The 19,692-nt window shown below is 43.1% G+C and overlaps 1 protein-coding gene across 4 annotated transcripts in view; it reads right to left on the bottom strand.

The window, feature by feature from the left end:
• SNAP25 (synaptosome associated protein 25) overlaps positions 1-19,692 on the bottom strand; it is an 85,501-nt gene that overhangs the window by 57,258 nt on the left and 8,551 nt on the right. Inside the window, exon 2 of one of the 4 annotated variants that reach the window (XM_019462521.2) lies at positions 19,270-19,414. The exons of the other annotated variants lie outside the window; for them this stretch is intronic. The gene's annotated coding sequence lies outside the window, so the exon portion shown is untranslated. The remainder of the gene's footprint in view (positions 1-19,269; positions 19,415-19,692) is intronic. 4 annotated transcript variants of the gene reach the window in all.

The raw sequence follows: 19,692 nt of genomic DNA, 5'->3' as shown, positions 1-19,692 counted from the left end.
GGCTTCCCAGCTAGAGCCCCTCATGAAGGAAATGAATGAATAAAGAAGGAATAACTGCAATCTTTGCATCTCACAGAAATGCCTGACTGTCACAGAGGCTGCATCTAAATCCTGAACCATTTCCTTGAGTGCTACAGCGTCAAGAGAAGAAAAGCCCACTCATTGTTTTCCATGAGAGTAAACTGGACAAAGAAAATAACAGAGTTGACCAGCTATGTGTCCATGACCTACTTACTAAACCTCTCTGAACTTCTGTCTTTCCATCTGTGAAGCAGAATTAACATTACATAACTAAATTCTGCTGTGAGCAGAGCTACTCAGTGTGGTTCGTGGACCAGTAGCATCAGCATCACCTATGACTCTGTTAGAAACACAGTGGGGCACCTGGGTGGCTCAGTCGTTAAGCGTCCAACTTGATTTTAGCTCAGATCATGATTTCACGATCTTGAGATTGAGCCCTTCATTGGGCTCTGTGCTGAGCATGGAGCCTGTTTGGGATTCTCTCTCTCCCTCTCTCTCTAAAATAAAAAAGAAATTAAAAAAAAAAACACAAAGAAATGCAGAGTCTCAGGCCCCACTCCAGACCATCTGAATCTTAACATCCAGAGGCAGGGCTCAGCAATTTGTTTCAACAAGTCCTCTAGGGGATTCTGATGCACACTGAAATTTGAGTAACACTGAATACGATGACTGACAGAAGATTCTAATGGTTAAGAATGGCTTAAGGAAGGGCATCTGGGTGGCTCAGTCAGTTAATTGTCTGACTTGGGCTCAGGTCATTATCTCACGACTTGTGGGTTCAAGCCCCACGTTGGGCCCTCTGCTTACAGCTCAGAGTCTGGAGCCTGCTTCAGATTCTGTGTCTCCCTGTCTCTCTGCCCCTCCCATGCTCATGGTCTCTCTCTCTCTCTCTCTCTCTCTCTCTCTCTCTCAAAACTAAACATTAAAAGAAAAAAGTGGCTTAAGAAGTGTGGCTGCAGTTTTTCAAATGCTGACTGTACTACTAACTTGCTGTGTGATCTCAGGCAAGGTGTTTAGCCTCTCTGAGACTTATTTTCCTCATGACAAAAATCATTGCTACTGTATGGATTAAATGAGGTAACACATGTAAAGGAACAGAAGGCCTGAAATGTAGGGCTCAACAGATAGTATCATTGGATATTTAAGTACAGATAAAAACAAAGCCAATGTTATACCATATATAATATAGTAATTTATTTATAATTATTGCCTCTGAACCATCAGACCATTGTTGAACATTTTTGTTCTTTTTGTATACTTTTCTTTACACATTTTTTTTTCTGCAATTACCATGAATTGCTTTTATAACCAGAAGAAACACTATAAAAATGATTTGTGTTCAAGGAGGGCAAATGTTAACAACTGAAGTAGATGAGGTGTTATGTTTGGCTATGCAATAGTTCATGGGTCCTCATGGGTCTCCCTATACCCGTGCCCTTCCATATAGCCCAGCATACCTTGTATTGGCTTCTGAACATACATGAGTGAGTCTGATCATTCCCATGTAATCAATCAGGAAGAACAACTTCTTAGGCCTCATTACCATTGGCATGGGCTTAAGATATCCATAAAACCATCAGGTGAATGAACCAGACTAGCTTAGTGGATCATGAGATAGATCTTCATGAGATAAGTCATCTTACCTAAGGCCATTCTAGACCAACTGGTTCCCAGCTGACCCACCAACAGGCCACAGAGTGAGCTCAACCAAGACTGAAAAAAACTGCTCAACTGAACTCAGCTCATATTGTTGACTTGTAGAATCCTGAGCTAAATAAATGAATGCTGTTTGAAGCTACTACATTTGGGAAGTTGTTACCCGGTGAAAGCTAACTGATATACTGGGTATACCTCAAGAGTTGGCTATAGTGTCATCATCCTGTTCTGCCTTCCATACCCGGCAGCCAAACTTTTCACTCTTTTATGTTAGGAGCTTTACAGACAGTTGAACTATCAGTATGAGTAAGCAGCAGGCAGCAAGTAGAGCAGAAATAAAGCATGCTTGGAAGGCACATCGGTAATGGAAGGTGCTGTCTTCACATCCTTTAATAAAAGAAAATAGGCCAAGAGAAAAGAAAGAAGCATGACTTAATATAAATTTTTCATATGGCATATCAGGAACAACCAGTAATTCTATTCTTAGTCTTTTCCTCTATTGATGCTGAAATTTATTTTCAGGTTAATGTCTATATTGGTCTAAAAAGGAATACTGAAGTTGTGGGCCAGGACAGGAAGAATGTAGTTGGTAAAATAAAATGTTTTCATCAGATTTCATTTCAGGAGGCTAAAAAAAAAGTCGATGCAGGGCTGAACCCAGATGTCACTGTCAATCTGCCCAAGTGATTGTTGGTGGCACATCTTTACCGCTCTGCTGATAGCCATCAATTAATGAGTCATCAGGCACAGTAATCTGGGCAGAAGCAGGGTGTTCTCTGCAGCTTTAGGGAGTAAGAAAGTCCTTGCCTTAGCTGTTGAGACATTGCCTATGCTTTTCTACCTTTTGGGTCATATAGATTTTAATTAGATGAATTACTCCATCTTGAGTGCCTAGAAGCACCATAGATGACACACCATTAACTTGCTGTGTCTAACCTCTTTGTGTGTGCGAATCCTTACAACCTTATTATCATCACCCCTATTTTAGACACAAAGAAATGAGGAACAGAAAGAATAAAGAGCTTTCCCCTAGGTCTTAGGCCAGAGCACCTGCCATTAACCAGATCGGGACCAGAGGCCAGCACAGTGCATGGACATGGCAGATGCTCGATAAATAACCGTGTCTGACTTACCCTATAAGCCCTAATAGGGACGTTGCACCTGGGGGGGGGGGGGGTGGCTGAGTGCCCTTGGGGAATAAATATTAGTGATGAGTATTGATTTATTCTCCTCTTCTACCTGTGTATTTCCACTTGAAGGGCCACTCTCAGCACATCTATTCTTTCTGGAAATTCAGTTCAAAGAATTGAAATTCTTTAGAGCTCAAACAGTGGCAATTGGGTAGGAAGGTTAGTAGATTTGTCTGGAAAGTGACTTATCCCACCAAGCAAGCAGTTTGCACTCAGGTTCTATGTGTGGATGATGACAGAAGTACCTCCTTCACACACCCATCACTGTCAGGGTAGCTTTGCCTCTTTTCTCTCTTCTCTGTAAGAGGTGTTAGCCAAACATCAACACTTGCATCAACTCTGTAAGATGGGTTAGCCAAGCATCAACTCCTAGGTTCAGCATCTTTCAGTCTTTATTGATAAGAATCTTGCAAGTGTAATTTGCTCTCCTTCTCAATAAGTAGGTCAGCCCCTTTTATCTCTTTCCTTCCATCTTCTACTCCCACCTCACATACCCATACAGATGTGCACAGAACATGTACGCCCACCATTCTTTCTTTTGTTCCAAACCAGAAAAATTCAATGTGATACTGTTCTTTGAAATACAATGACTCAGAATCGGTTCAGAATCAGTATGTCCCCAGCAAAACCACCAGAATTCTGCGTTTTTCCAGCAGGCTTCAGACAGAAGTGGAATCAACATATTCAAGCATAAAGTGAATTCCAGTGAGCTCTACTAAATAACACCAGTGCTTGAGAACACTCTTTACCTGGGCTGAAAGACATGTTACTTTGAAGTCTCAGATGTCAGCAAAAGTATGTTAAAAACTTAATTATGATGTAAATGAACATACTTTTATTTCTTGCCGATTTTGGAAGCAGAAAGTCTATTTTATATGGGGACATGATGGGACAAAGGAAGTGACATAGCTTGTGATTTGCATATGCTCCTGAGGTTTCAAATCTAGATGCAGCTTCAAATACGGAAATAATAAGCAAGTCACAGTATCTTATCATGAGTCTATGTAATTATAAATCCACTTCAAAACACATATTGAGCATTTACTGTGTGGGAATTTTTAGTGTGTGGATGTGTAAAAGACAGATAAGATAGCATTCCCTTCACCAAGTTTGTAGTTGCATTCGGGTGCAAGAATATGGATCTGGGGACACCCCCAGGGTGAAGACCTAAATGCAATACTCTGAAACCCAGGGAACCAGTATTTTTTTATAGTCTCACAGATTCACACGAATAATAATTTTCCCAAAACACATTTTGATAGCTAATCTAAGTTCTCACAATCAGGAATTTCCTTTGCATTACCAAACTCCTGACATAAAAATGAAGGAGGGCAGATTGAATTTTGTACGTGTGGAAGACAAGCATGAGGATGTGTATTGAATGGTCCAGATTCTTTTATGCCAACCATCAGTTCCAGTTATTGAAAGAGGTGTCCTATGCTCTCTATGTCCCTAATATCAAAGACATGCCAAATTTTCCCAAGTGCACATTAAAGAGTTGAGAAAGCAAGTGAGAAGATGAGAGAGAGGAGACTTCTCAGGGAAAGAATACCTAACATCAGCTGCCTTTTGGGGGGAACCAGAATGTTCCTTAATCTTTCCAAACACCCCTGCTCTCCTTCCTCTACCCCACCCCACACTTGCCTGGTATATGATGACCTAAGATTTCATGGATATTTTCTCTGACTGGGCTCCCCTCCCTCACCAGGCCAAGCCCCCCTTTAAATAGTCTCACAACACACAATGCTACTTATTTGTATCATTTGGTGTAGTGTAGCGGTTACCAACATGGACTTGAGAGTGAGGCTGCCTCAGTGCAAATGGCTATGCCACTCACTAGCCATGTGCCTAAGTTAGCCACGCTCCTTAACCTCACTGTACCTCAGTTTCCTTATCAGTAAAATGGGGATAATAGTAGGTGTCACCTCCTAGGCTTTTTATGAAGACTAAATGAGTGAATATTCATGAAGATGATCAGAACAGTGCCTGGCATATGGTAAATGCTAAATAAGTGTTCATTTAATAAGTAAACTTTGTGGAATGAGTTGTTTAATATGTCCTCATATGTAAGTTCCAACTTATTGGTTTGTGTCACTGAGGTATACTACATACCTGTACACAAGGTGGGAGGAGGGAAGGCATTACTAGTATTATTACCACTATTGGTAGTTAACACTTATGGCAGGTTTGCTCTATGCCCAGCAGGACAGTCACAACTTTATATTCATTATGTAACTAATCTTTTCAATAACTCTTAGAGATAGATACTCTATTGACACCCATTTGTCAGATGAGGAAACTGAGGCAGGGGACTAATAACCTGCCCGAGGTAATACAGCCAGGGAGTGCTGGTTCATTCCCAGTGGGCTGGAGGAACATGGCAAGTCCTGGACCATCTGAGAAAGCTTGCACTGTAGTGACTGGGAACAAAGCAAAGAAATTAGGACAGTATGGTGGCCATGAAAATGTGCCCTTCAGATTTTTGCCTGCAGGTAGGGCTTGATTACCAATTCCCTTCATACACATACACACACATCTTGATGGTGGGCTAGACTCAGTGTCACGTTTCCAAAGATTAGAGTCTCATCCAAAGATGAGAAGGGAAAAATAGTAACTTCACAGTGGTGTCACCTGGCAAACACTACCTTGGGTGAATAGTCAAGTGTAACATTACCAGTGAGGTCATAGGGATTTGCTATACGTCCTGACATGAGGTGATGAGTAGGGCACTTCGCTTTTGCCATGTTCTTTCTCAAAACCCATAACCCCAGTCTAATGATAAGAACAACAGACAAACCCAGATTGGGTACCTGGCCAATGCTCCTCAAGATTATCAAGGTCACAAAAAACAAAGAAAGAGGGAAAACTGTCACAGAAAGGAGACAGGGGAGACACAACTAAATGCAATGTGGTCCCTGGATTGGACCGTGGAATAGGAAGAGAACATTAATAGAAAATCTGGTGGGATCCACATACAATTTGGAGTTTAATAGTAATGGACTAAGGTCAATTTCCTAGTTGTGACAAATGTACCACAATAATGTAAGATGATAACCATGGGGGAAATTGGATGAGGGGTATAGATTCTGTGAGGGGAGACGTATGCTATCTTCACAACTTTTCTGCAAATCTAAAATTATTCCAAAATAAAAAGTTTATTTAAAACACCCCAGGAATTGTCATTACATTGGTTTAAGATATGGCCTGGGTTTGGGAATTTTTATAAGACCCTAGGCAATTCTGATGTGCAGAGAGGTTTTGGAAACCACTGATCTACATTCTTTTTTTTAATTTTATTTTATTTTTAATGTTTACTTATTTTTGAGAGACAGAGTACAAGCAGGGGAATGGCAGAGAGAGAGGGAGACACAGAATCCGAAGCAGGCTTCAGGCTCTGAGCTGTCAGCACAGAGACCAATGTGGGGCTCGAACTCATGAGCCATGAGATCATGACCTGAGCTGAAGTCTGATGCTTAATGGACTGAGCCACCCAGGTATCCCCCAGTGATCTACATTCTCAAGAGCTACACAGTTGAGCGGTAAAGCCAGTTTTTAAGTAAAGTCACAAGGGACAGCTGTGTTAAGATGGCCCTACTCCTGACCTACTGGTTCCTTCTCTGCTATCACAGTGCAGTGGTTCTTCCCAGAACCACACTCCTTGAGAATAGGCCACATATACTCTCATATTTACTCTCAGAAACACATTTAGATCTCTCTGGTGGGAGACTCTAAGGTACTGGTTAGGACCTAATCCTAATCTTCTTTTAGGTTAGCAAAACAGATATTCAGATATAACCTTTGTAGAACCACAGTAAAATGGAGTTACTTATGTCAAGGACAAAATGGATATGGTTAACATTAAGGAAAAATAACCTACCCTTATAGGAATTTACAGTTCTTCTCTGAAATCAGCAGAGGACCCAGCCAATCCCCAAAACTCCAAGTCTATCCATGCCATCTCTGGACTCATTGTTTCCCTGACTCAGCTACCCCGATCCAGACAAGAAAGAAGACCACTATGCAACCAATCAGCTGAAAAAACTAAATAACGTCTGTATTTATCCTACGAAAACTCCTTAGTCTGTGAGCAACTTGGAACTCACTGTGCCCACAGCCTTGGTTTTCCTGGTTTGCAAATCAAAAGCCTTGCAATACACTCATCTCTCTACTTTGTTTTATTTAGTATGCAGTTTGGTTTTTTGACACCTTCCAGCATGCACTGAATTTATTCCTGAGAAGCTGGGTGAATGGAACACCAGTAAATCAATTCCTATTTTAGGTGCATAGTGGGAGCTGACTGCTTAAAGATTTTTTGACAAGAACCTGTGGGCAATGAGAGCTTCCTCTTATAACAGACCTCCCATGTTAGCTCATTTAATTTATTTTAAAAATTGGAGGACTAGTGTTTTCTTGCAGCAGAGTGCTTCATAGCCTGGTCATGTCCCCTCCTCAGCCAAGAAAGTCATGGCTACTGTAATGGTAATGGATGCTGGAGGTGCCCTGTCCAGATCCTTGTTACTCTTTCCTGGCAGGTGCACTGGTCCCCCAGATGCACAAACACGTCAGCTTTGCTCTTGTCTCAGGGCTTTGCGCCAACCTTCTGAAATACTCTCCCCACCATGATGGGTCCCTTCTCATCTGCAGCTTAACTCCCATCTCCTAAGAGGGGTCCCCCCTACCTCAGTCTCATGTTACCCCCACAACCCACTCCAACCTCCTGCTTAGCCTCTGGCCCCATCTGATACTGCAGTGTCTATCTGTTTGTTCATTATTTGTCTCCTCCCACTAAAATGGTATTTCCACGAGAGAAGTTGTTGCCTGACGTTCACCCCTGTTTTCCCAGTACCTATAGCAGCATGAGGTGTGTAATAGATGCTCAATAAATATGTGGTGAATGCCAGGAGGAGGCAGGGAGAATTGATGCTATGGGCTCTAACTCTGAGTGATGAGGATCCACAGGGTTCAACCCACCCAATGCCCTCTGAGGCCCAGGAGGCAGTTCCAGGCTACCTGTAGGTCACTGAATGAAGAGACCACCCTTGTCCTGATTGTACCTCCTCTGCCAGCCTGCCCCTTGAGGTCCATCTCGATCCCTGTCTTTCTGGCCAAGGCCCCCACTGCTCTTTCCGGCTCAAAGCAGTCTGGCTTTGGCAGGGTTCAGTATGCTAAGAGCCCCACAGTCACACTGACCTCCCATGAGCGGGGTGGAAGAACTCTTGAGTGGCTCTGTGGAAGCTCAGCGAGGCTGCACGACGTCCCTATTACCCCCAGCAGCTACTTCCCAGAGGCATTTTCATAGCTCATGCCAGGAACCTCCCCTCCCCAAAACCTGCAGTGATTGCTGGCCCCACAGAGTGATCGGAGCCATTGGCATCACTCTGCAGGATGCTAACAGCAAACACTGAAAGTCAAATCCTCTAGGGCCCCCTGCCTGCTCTTCCAGGACTCCGTAAACCTCATCTCTTCTGGAACGATGATTGTGGATTGAGGCAATCAATGTCAGGAAAACGCACGCAGGCCCCAACACAGGCCAGCAGGCAGGTCTGCAAATATCAAAACTACCCAGTTCAGAATGAGGCCTGGCCGCTGAGAAATGGCCATTTGGGAGGCCCCTGACCGTGTGATGTGGATCCAGGTGTGTGGATGGTTGAAGGAAGAATTGGGTATTCCCTAGTGTGGGAGGCAGAATTCTGAGATGACTGTCACAATTCCCATGCCTGGCACACAGGCTCTGTGTGGAATCTCCTCCCACTGAGTGTGGGTGGCATCTGTGAATATGACAAGATGTCACTCTGTAATTAGGTTATATTATATGGAAAAGGTAAAGGGATTCTACATGTGTAATTAAGGTCCCCAAACTGTTGATTTTGAGACTATTGAAAAGGAGATTATCTGGGCATGGGCCTGCCCTGATCAGGTGAAAGCCCTGAAAAGAAGGTGCTGGTCCCTCTCAAAAACATTCTGCTGCCAGCCTTGAAGAAGTAAACTGCAATGTTGTGAGAGGGCCTGTCAGGGGCAGTGCGGTAAGGAACTGAGGATGGTTCCTGTCTGAGAGCCCTCAGGTAACTGGGCTCTCAGCCCTAGGATGCAAGACATTGAATTCTGCCAACAACCTGAATGAGCTTGGAAGGGGACCTCAGGCTCCAGATAAGAATGCAGCCAGAGGGTATTATGCTAAGCGAAATTAGTCAGTCAGAGAAAGACAAATATCATATGACTTCACTCATGTGAGGACTTTAAGACACAGAACAGATGAACATAAGGGAAGGGAAAGAAAAATAATATAAAAACAGGGAGGGGGACAAAACAGAAGAGACTCTTAAATATGAAGAACAAACAGAGGGTTACTGGAGGGGATGTGGGAGGGGGGATGGGCTAAATGGGTAGGGGCACTAAAGAATCTACTCCTGAAATCATTGTGGCACTATATGCTAACTATATGCTAACTAATTTAAAAAATTAAATTAAAAAATTAATAATAATAATAATAATAATAAAGACTTATAAATAAATAAATAAAAGAATGCAGCCCCAGTGGCTTGTAAGAACCTGAGCAGAGAGCTCTGCCACGTCATGCCCAGACTGATGACCCATGGAAACTGTGAGATAATAAATGTGTGCTGTTGCAGCCTCTGGTTTTGCAGTAATAGTGTTAACACAGCAATAAATAAGAAATGCATCTGGGTTCTAGAAAGGCCTTGGTGCATTCCCGGTGCTGCCTCCTGAAATCAGAGGGCTTCTACCCGCTCCAGTCTCCCTCTGCTCCTCCACTTAGGGAAGCCTCATGGGTATTGTGGTGCAGCGTGGGGACTCTACTTAACAAGGGTTAATTTAACAAAGTCACAACAGTATCTTTACTTATGAGTGAGAGTTTGGGGTTGGATGCTTCCCAACATTTCTTCCATCTTGAGCTCCCCTGATGCTACGATGTAACCTACACACAGCACAGCACACTGCGGGGTTCCAAAGTGCCTCGAGAGGTAGGATCCAAGATGGGGTTCAAAACTAGGTCTTGAGTGACCAAAGGCCCCTACTCTTCGTTCTCTGCTAAAACACTTTGGATTTTGTCATTTACATGGTCTAGTTGGACCCTTGGTATAACGTTTGCACTCACTGATCTACAACATGCCATTTTCCATCACAGGCCTCAGCCCTGTTGTTTCACTTCTCACATTTCCAACTTGACTGTCTGGAGAGGTGGAGAGAACAGGCCACTCACCAATACTGGCTCTGAAGCACCAGACGTGGTATTGGGCACTGGTGCTCTACTGACACTGTTTTTCAAAATGATGGGATGTGTTCATGAAGCCAGACATATTATCCTGAAAATGGTGCTGTGCAGTGTTGTTCTGCACCCCACCTGCCCCCCTTTATATTTCTTTGCCACCTGGAAGCTGCAGCTCTGTGTTTACCGCAGGGTGTCCTCCAGAGACTGTGAGAGCTGATGCCTTCCTCTCACCCCCCGCTGGCAAGCTGGAATTAATTATTCCCTCTCCTGGTCCTCACCTCATGCCATTTTATTTTTAAAATATTAACAACAGTAAATTGGGACTTGCATTTTTGCTCAAAAACAAACCATTTGGTGCCTGTTTGCTTGGGGCCCACGGGTGAAATTAGCCCTAAAGTCACAAGATGTCATGAAGAGAGGGTTCTCTGATCCCTTCAGCAGGATACCAGAAGCAGCAAAACCTGCCAAAGTGCTTGATGGATACTGGTTGGAGGAGGACAGATCATGAGTGGGTGTGAGTTGGGTGTTTAAGGACCTAGAGAGTCAAAGATGTGATGAGGTTGGAGAAAGAGGTCATCGTGCCCAGGGTCAGGGGGCCTGGAGGATGGGAGGGACAGCCCACTGCCCTGAGAGAGGATTTGGAACACCAAAGAGGCAGGGATTAATTCCCTGGAGCCAGCTTGAGAACAAGATATAAAAGAACAGGACAAAGAGGGGAGAGGGGAAGGATTCCGGAAAATGGTGGTACAGGGGCTGGGCGTGGTTGAGCCTTCTCTCAAATCAGCAGAATGGTCTCCTGACCTGACTGGGTGGGGGATATACTGGATGGAGCTGAGACCTGAAGGTGGACCAGGATGGGAATCTCAGCTCTGCCATTTTCAAGCTGAGGGACTTAAGGTAATTTATTTAACCTCACTGCAACTCAGATTTCTCATCTGTAAGATGAAACTAATAATACCTCCTCGCAGGTTGTCATGGGAATCAAATGAGATGATGTATGCAAAAAAAAAACACCTTAGTTTACTGCATAGCACATTGATGCCAAATAAATGGTACCCAGCCGGAGCCCAATGAATAGGTGTTGAACAAACACAGGACTAAACCATTAATGCGCCAAAGCTGGAGACAGGTATTGTGAAGCTTGGGGTGTCTGGAGATGACAGTCTGCAAAATTGGAGGAGCCATTCTTAATGCTCCACCTGTATCTCCTTGGCACCCACCTTTCCTGTACATCCTAAGGTTCTCTACTCAAGCTATGACTCACTGCCAGGGGGATTTCTCTAGTCTCTGGAGTAGGCTTGGTCTTCCACAGGGCTGGATGCAAGTTTATACCCCTGGGAATGGCCCTTAGCCACTGAAGGCTGGGAGCTGGTTCGCAAATACTCCAGATTCCTTGCCCTTCAAACAAAGCAATTCAGGCCTGAGCTCCAACAGCTGGTAATCTGCTCACTAACGCTCCTTGCATTGGCTTCCTCCTCATTCTTCCTCCTCATCCCTGCTCACCTACCTGTGATCCCTAGGATCACCTCCCAAGTAAAATATGTGCACTCACATCCTTCCTCACCTTCTGCTTCTGGGAGGACCCAACTTAAGATAGCATTCTGACTGAAGAATTTAGAAACCTTTAAATTTTTTTTTTTGGCAGGGGAGGGAGCTCAGTAAGGAAGCTGGTGCAGGATCTGAAAGAGTGAACAGTTCTTCTGCTCCAGGTCTGATCCTCAGGAGTCTGCCATCTAATACCTAAAGTGAGCTGAGAAAAGGACTGAGAGCAGGACTCAGAATGCTCTTTGAAGTGCTGGACTAGACAGCTGGGTGAGTCAGACATCCCCTGCTCATCTATGGAATGACTAAGACAAGGCTCTGGTGGGGCCTGCTGTGAGGCACCAAGGCAGGTGCCTGGCTTCTTTTCCATGACGCAGCAGTACAGTTGAAAAGCCTTCAGGGTTTTTTCCACTGCCTCCTCCCTTGGGTTCCCATTTCCAAATCTCTCATTGGGCAGAGGGCTGGCTGAGAATTGTTTCTACCATTATGGGGAGCTCTTGCAATTAGAGGAGAAAGTGGAGTTTGCTTAAATAGGGGAGGGTTTCTGGAAAGAAAAAGAAAAAAAACTTCAAATACAACTGTCCTCGCCAAGGCAAGCCCAGGAGAAATTTCAAATAAAGAAATGTCATCGCAAAACAACAAAAAGGTGATGTGCTTTTTCCAGTTTGAATTCAGATCCTCAATGTTTAGAGAACATTTTCCTTTTGACTACCCCCTGAATTTACCAGACATCTGGGTCTGTGATTGTTTAGTTAACTTGGAGAGATGCAGCGAGATGTTTCAGGTGCCTTCTTGACCCAAGGATATCCAAAACTTAACCCCAAGGGCTCTAACTTTGGCAGGGTAATAATAATCTATGCCTAAATTCCCTGGTTTATGGAATGTAGTGGAAGTTATGTAGCTCCAGGATGGACAGGGAGAGCCTAGTGCTCAGCCTGTGACAGATGGAAGAGCTTTCTCTGACTCAGGCTCCCAAGTTTGGTGGGGGCTGTGGTAGACAATTTTGCAAAAATGGTTGTAATAATTCCTCTCTCAATATCCATAATTTTGGGTGGCCCCCACCCATACTGACTCTGTACTTAGCCATGAGACTTACTTTGGCCAATGGGACAATAGCAAATGTGGCCTAAACAGACTTGAAAAGTGCTCATACATTGGTGCTCGTCCTTTCTCGCTGTTTTTGGATGATGAAAGATATGTGGTCTAGTCACCCATCACCCTAATCAGCAGCCATTACCAACCACCATTCATGGAAGTGAGGACATTACAGACCAACAAGACCCCAATCTATCAGCTGACTGAAGAACCACCTAATTAACCCAAAGGCCCATGAGCAAAAAGAAATTGCTGTTTTAGGCCACTAAGTTTTGGGGTAATTTGTTACATAACAAGAAACAACTTCTTCAGGGAACACCAGATAACACTTGTGCCCACATGACATGTAGATCTACCCTTCCTTTCTCTCCACTGGCTTCCTCCCACCCCCACACCGGGAGGGCTAAAGGGGGGCCTGAGCCTGATGCAGCACCAGTAGAAATATCAGATGTTTTCATATCACTGCACAATTGTTACATCTTTCTCAAAATATGTATTCTCATCACCACTTTTAAATTGTGGTCATTATTAGACTCACCACCAAATACTGCTATTTAATGGTACAATTTTTAAAAGACTATATAGGACTATATCACAAATTTTAAAAATATTTTCATAACTGTATTTCAATACAATTTGTTTCATATGAAATTTTATGTATTTTATTTTATACATTAAAAAATGTCACTCTGCGAAGGGATTCATAGGCATCACCAGACTGTCAGCAGGGTCAATGAGAAAAACAAAAAGCTGATTCTATTCAGATGAAAAAAAAAAATTGGTTGGTCTTATTTATGTGCAATTTATTTGCCCAATCTCGTCTCTCAAAATATTGACATAAATTATGAAGACATCTGAAGGGAAAAACTATGGCAAAATAACCCAAGAAACTTCTACCTGTGGTTGATTGTGGCACAGTACAGAACCACAAGAATGCCATAACTTTGGTATGCAGCAGACGCAAACTCAAATACCTACAGGGGTCGGGAAGATAATAAAGCTATGTGGATTGAACTAGGTATATAAAGACATGTAGTGTTAGGCTCTATGGCAAATTGGAGAGGAAATACCCTGCTTTAAGGCATTCATGTTTAAGATATCTGCAAATCCAGCATTGGCCAAATAAAGTAAGTTTCTGGATAGTAGTAAGCCTAGGGTCCATTAGTTTGCCATCCACGAATTAAGAGCAGAACTAGACATCTGGCCAACCTTCATCCTTGAGCCAGCTCTGCCTTTGACTAATTTGACTGCCTTTTCCAGGGCAGTCAAATTCTTAGGCTCCAGTTTTTACATCTGAAAAATGGTTGTTGTTTTTTTTTTTTTCTTTTACCATCTTTCCTTCCAGAGCTGCCATGAAGTTTTAAAAATTAAGTCATAGTGAACTGAGGGTTACTGGAGGGGTTGTGGAAGGGGGGGGGGGACAGGCTAAATGGGTAAGAGGCACTAAGGAATCTATTCCTGAAATCATTGTTGCACTATATGCTAACCAATTTGGATGTAAATTTTAAAAAATAAAAAATAAAATTAAAAAAATTAGGTCATAGTGGGGGGAACAATTTGAAAAAAAGAAACAAGTGTCATTAAACACTTAACAGGTTGAATTAATACAACTATTTGGTAAGTGACCTGATAAAGTATGCTTGTGTATATAGGACACATAATATGGCTTATTATGTCTGCTAAGAAACTGGTACTTCCCCCAATCAAATTGTGTGGTCCCAGTATATAAGTCATACACTTCCATAACACTCCACATTCACAACGCATTGGTATAAGCTGGGCACCTGGCCCAAGCTAGACCAGAATCTTTCCCTGAGATTTTTGAACAGGGGGTACAGAAAACAAATGGCAGTGCCTTTCCATAGTGGATATGTAGGAAGCACAAACTGGGTGATGATATTTCTGGTATGTGGAAGGAGGAACTGGTGTTTTAACAAGAGAAAGTAAAGTCAATGTACAGAAAGAAGCAGTGACAGAAGGCAAAGCAAGAGCCTTGATAGTGTTTGAACACCTCTCTGTCCTTCCCATGGCTTGGCTGTTCAACATTTATTCACATTCTTTGAGCCAATTCATCTGCATTTTAGCCTAAACCATTTACCTTTGGGTTTTGTCATGTGCAAAACCAAACGGACATAAGCAATATCGTCAACCTTTTCAGGAAGCTCTGTTGGCAGCTCGGAATCACAGGAATGTTCCTACTTTGCTTTTACAGTTGTTGGGTCACTATTTGAGGCCAAAGATCTCTGAGGGTAACAGCAGACCAAGAGATTTCCAGATTGGAGTGTGGACTTGTGCTGGAGAGGAAATTTGAAAGAGTTGGAAGCAGTAGCGTCAAGGCAGCCCAGGGCAAGAGCAGCAGCACTGAACTGTGAGTCAGGAGTCCCGGATGCAGCTCTCACCATGCAGCTTTGGCAAGTAATTTATTTCTGGGCCTGGTCATTTGTCATTTTTCAACAATGCCATTTGTAAGGTTTGCCCAAGAAACCCAAATGTGTGATTCTCCCCAAATGAGAGGAGGGCAGAAAAGAAGGGGTGATATGAGCCATCAGGATCCTTTCTCCAAGGCAGTTCGTGCTGTGATCCAGAGAAGAAAATAAGAAATTGCATGGCTGTGTGGAAAGGGGACAGGCCCCCTCCCTGTACTAGGACAGTTCATGGTGGGGCCCAAAAGAGGAGCAATGGGAACTGCTTTATCCTTTGCAGAGTGGATACATTTTCCTCTCTGGTATCCTTCAGAGGCTGCAGGCTGACACAGCAGAAAGAAGAAAGGGGCTGTCCTGTCATTTCGTGAGATTTTAAATTTTGCTAAGTTTTTGGAGGAAGATTCTTGGAGCCAGAGATTGAGCCATTGTTACAGGGGGAGAGAAGTATAATGAAGGAGCCCTCTGTCCCCTGCCCAAGACCCCTATCCTCATGCTGTGGACACTCACCTTCCTCATCCTTCAAATTCATTCTCATGAATAACAGCATCTTTATTACTAAGTCAGAGGGTGAGTAGAGACTTTGGTCCAGTGGCCCAGGATAGTTCTTCTCTAAGTAACTGGTCACTGCTTTTGTGAGGTAGAGAACAGTGGAAACACCTCAGCCCCATCAGACCCAGTTTAAGATGAATGTGAACATTTGAAGGAGCTACTAAGATCTCTAGGACATTGGTTCTCAAACTTAAGCCTATCTCAGAATCACCTGGAGGTGATGAAAACACAGACTCTGTCCCTCCCCATTCCACTGGAGTTTCAGATTCTGCAGGTTTGGGGTACAGCCTGAGAACTGCATTTTTGCCAGACTCTTAGGTGATGCTGATGCTGCTGGTCTAATGTCCATAGTCTAAGAACCAATGCCCTAGAGTAATGAGTCACTGATTGTGGAAGATCAGTAATATTGCACTTAGGATCTTAAATTCAAATCCAAGTTCTCTCTCTTATTAGCTGTGTGGAAGAAGGAGGAATCATTTTCTGATGCTCAAAGATTCATCAATTCCTACCTTGTCCCTTAAAATGGGAGCCTCTACTCTTTGGGAAGACCAGTACTGGGAAGATAGCTTCTATCATCCCTTCCAACCCTTCCTTTATTTGCCCCTCCCACACCAGCTTAAGTACTCGGCAAGATAACAAAATAAGCAGTGAGCAATCCTAGCTCCCAGCCTCCTCCTTGCCAACTTGTTTTTTGTTTTCTCTCAGATCTGCCTGCTCATAGCAAGACTGCATTTTCTGCTCCTCCAAGCTGCAAACCTCCTGAGAAAGGTTCTGTGCTTTGGGGTGGATGGGTGGAGGAGGGAGGGAGGATCTTAGGTAGTCTAGCTGTTCTGTCTGACTTCGCATATCTCTGCAGCCCTTTCTCCTTTGGTGGGTCCCAATGCCTAGACTTGGAGCAGAACTAGTCTGATTCTGGCTGTTGGTCCCAACCATTTTTTCCCCAATCAGACTAAAACAAAAAGCACTGACTCCTGGTTATGTATCCACTGGTTCATGGAGAGGAAAGGGGTAGCACTTAGCACCTTGATAGGACCTTGATCAAACAGTATCTTCTCTGAGTCAAGTATAGAAAATAACACCCACCACTTAGGAAGTTCCTGTACAAATTAAATATAATACTAGCTACAATAGACCATAATATAGTAACCAGCACATAGTAGATCCTCAAAACACAATAATGGTTTTAAAAATTTTTCACAGAGACCTCTCCTATTCTGTATAGACCTAGATTTACAGGACTTCTCCCAAAAAGCAGAATCTGAGGTCATGGCCACAGTTAGTGTTTTGGGGGGCTTTTCCAACTTTGAAAAGAAATCATTCTCTGAAGGCAACTCAGGAGCATACATTTTGCAGTTCGTATAATTTGCTTGTGCAGGCTTTCTATTTATTGGTTTATGAATAAAACTAAAGGTTTTGACAATGAGGCGAGACACGTAGGAATCTTGTACACAAGGCTGGCTGCGAGAGTCTGTGTTTGCACCTCTCTGCCTGTATACTGTGTGCACATACAAAAACACACATGCAGACACACAGTATTCAGTAAGGAATCCAACCCTCCCCAACAAACAATCTAACACAAAGCTGAATACAAAATGAAGCCAACAGATGTAGCTTTAAAAATGATTCGCTAAATAGCTTACAGCAAATTTCTTTTTCTCAAGCTAAAGAATAGTAGGAAATTTTGCATACCATCTCTTTTTAACTCCTTAAGGGCCTTAAATCCCAAGGCACTGAGCAAGAGGGGACTAGCATTTCGTTAAACCATAACTGAGCCTCTTTGGTCTCCAGACGTTATTCTGAGAATCACAAAGCCACTTTGAAAGCAGAGATGCTATTCAGAGGCATTTTTAAAAATCCTCCCCCAAACAGAAAAATCCGACTGTTGACACATTTTCCCAATTTATCACGCATGCTGCTCAAGCTAAAAAATAATGCGATACCAAGACCTGTTTCTTTAAGCAAACTCAACATTATAAAGAGGAAAAGAATGGCCTTCACATAACTTGCAAAAAAGAACCCTGGAAATCTGGTATGCTGAATGACGGCTAACAGACATGATAACAACAGTTCCTCCCTTGCTCCCAGACTAGTGGAGGGAATAGCACTTCACAAGCCTTAGCTCCTTTATGTGCCATGACAGCCACGTGACATATGCATGGCAGTTTATTGCTTGCTTTTTACAGATGTGCAAACTGAGGCTCAGTTCAGGTTACGTAAGTTGGTCAGGGTCATAAAACTGAAGTGGCAGAAATGGGCCAGGTACGCAACCATCTCTCTCAATCCAGCACTCAGTGAGCTTCTCCGGATACTTAGTTTCTCCTGGTTACTCGTACCAACATTTCTCACTTGACTTTTTAGTCCAGAGGGCTGAGTTCTTTGGATTTTGCTAACTCATGTTCTACATGTCAGGAGCATGCTTTCTGTTACAAGATCTCAATGGATTACGTGCAACTCATGGGAAAACTCATAGGAAAATTCACAAGGTGTTGGTAAAAAAACACAGACTTTGCAGTCGGAGATAAGATTTCTAAACTCTTTTAGAATTTAGGCTGCCATAGAGATTCAATGAGATAATGGATGCCAAAGGTCTAGTGCACCACACCACAATCATTCAATAAGTCAGTTACTTTTTTCTTATTGTTATCAAGTGGTATCTGTGTTCCCAGTTGGAGGAAGTAGGGTACAGGGTAACTGGCCAGAGGTTTTAGACTTGTTTCATGAGAAGGACTAGGAAAAAGACATGCAAAATTCAATGCTTAGTTGATAACAGCTTTTTCTTAAAGACAAATGGGAGTGATTTACCATGTCATGCCTCAGTTTATTTTTCTCCCCTAGGCAAGAGAACACTGGATACGTGAAAGGAAAAGTTAGAAGCTGATGTGTCTGAGGACATTTTCTGGGAAGACAACTCAACATGGAGCTCTTGTATACCCTATGCCATCATTCTAACAGAGAAGCAGCAAATATGTGACCCTGAAAATAAGAGTTAGCTGAAGCCACCAATCTATCCCCCTGGTGACTCTGGTAGGAATGGACAGCGGCATCAAAACTCTCTTTTTTCAGGGCACCTGGGTGGCTCAGTTGGTTAAGCATCCGACTTCGGCTCAGGTCACAATCTCACGGTTTGTGAGTTCGAGCCCCACATCAGGCTCTGTACTGACAGCTCAGAGTATGGAGCCTGCTTTGGATTCTGTGTTTCCCTCTCTCTCTGCCCCTCTCTCTTTTTTAACTGTGTATTTGATATATGTCAAATAGCTTGGCTCTGTATGTGAAACTGACTTAAATCACTCACAGGCAATGGTTTTTCATCTCTGAATATAAATCTGCTCTTATCAATGCTTTGCTTGAGCATCACCTGATTCTTCATTAGCATTTTAACCCCTGATTCACAGGAGATAAAAAAGCACGTCCGAAAAATAACTATTTGCTGAAATTTGGCAGCTAGTAGGGGGTGAACAAAAATGCTTCCTTTGGGACATAACTTCATTCCAACATTTAGGGTGAATCAACCTTCCCGAGTTGTTTTAAGTGTAACATTTGGTCAATAAAAGGAGGAATTACTTACAGTGGTAGAATTCTTTTCTCTGCAAAAGAGCAGTTGGTATTCCCATTCATTTCCTGTATACCTGGTGTGTGACAGGCACTGTTACAGGTACCAAGGGTTCAAAGATGGTTAACATATTGCCCTTGCTCTCAAAAACTTTTATAGTCTGTTAAGGAAGAGAAATGCATAAATATGTAATTACAAAGCACTGTGATAAATCATACAAGGGAGATGAGAGCATTGCTCATTGGTAAGAAGAGGCAACTTTCTAAAAGCAAAAGTTGGGGGACTAACACACACTTCTACTCAATCCTGAATCATTGAACCTTGTTTAACAAGACAGAGTTCTCAAAGGAGGGAAGTGAATTGGCTTGGGAAGTCCTGTCATCAAAAAGATGCTGCTGTTTCTCTGTCACCTTATTCTTGTACTGCTCCATGAACTTT

The sequence above is a fragment of the Panthera pardus genome, unplaced genomic scaffold (assembly GCF_024362965.1).
Source record: "Panthera pardus isolate Hobbes unplaced genomic scaffold, ASM2436296v1 HiC_scaffold_25, whole genome shotgun sequence".
NCBI classification, from domain to species: domain Eukaryota; kingdom Metazoa; phylum Chordata; class Mammalia; order Carnivora; family Felidae; genus Panthera; species Panthera pardus.
Note: the sequence above shows the minus strand (reverse complement) of the source record. Positions and strands in the feature narration are given on the sequence as shown.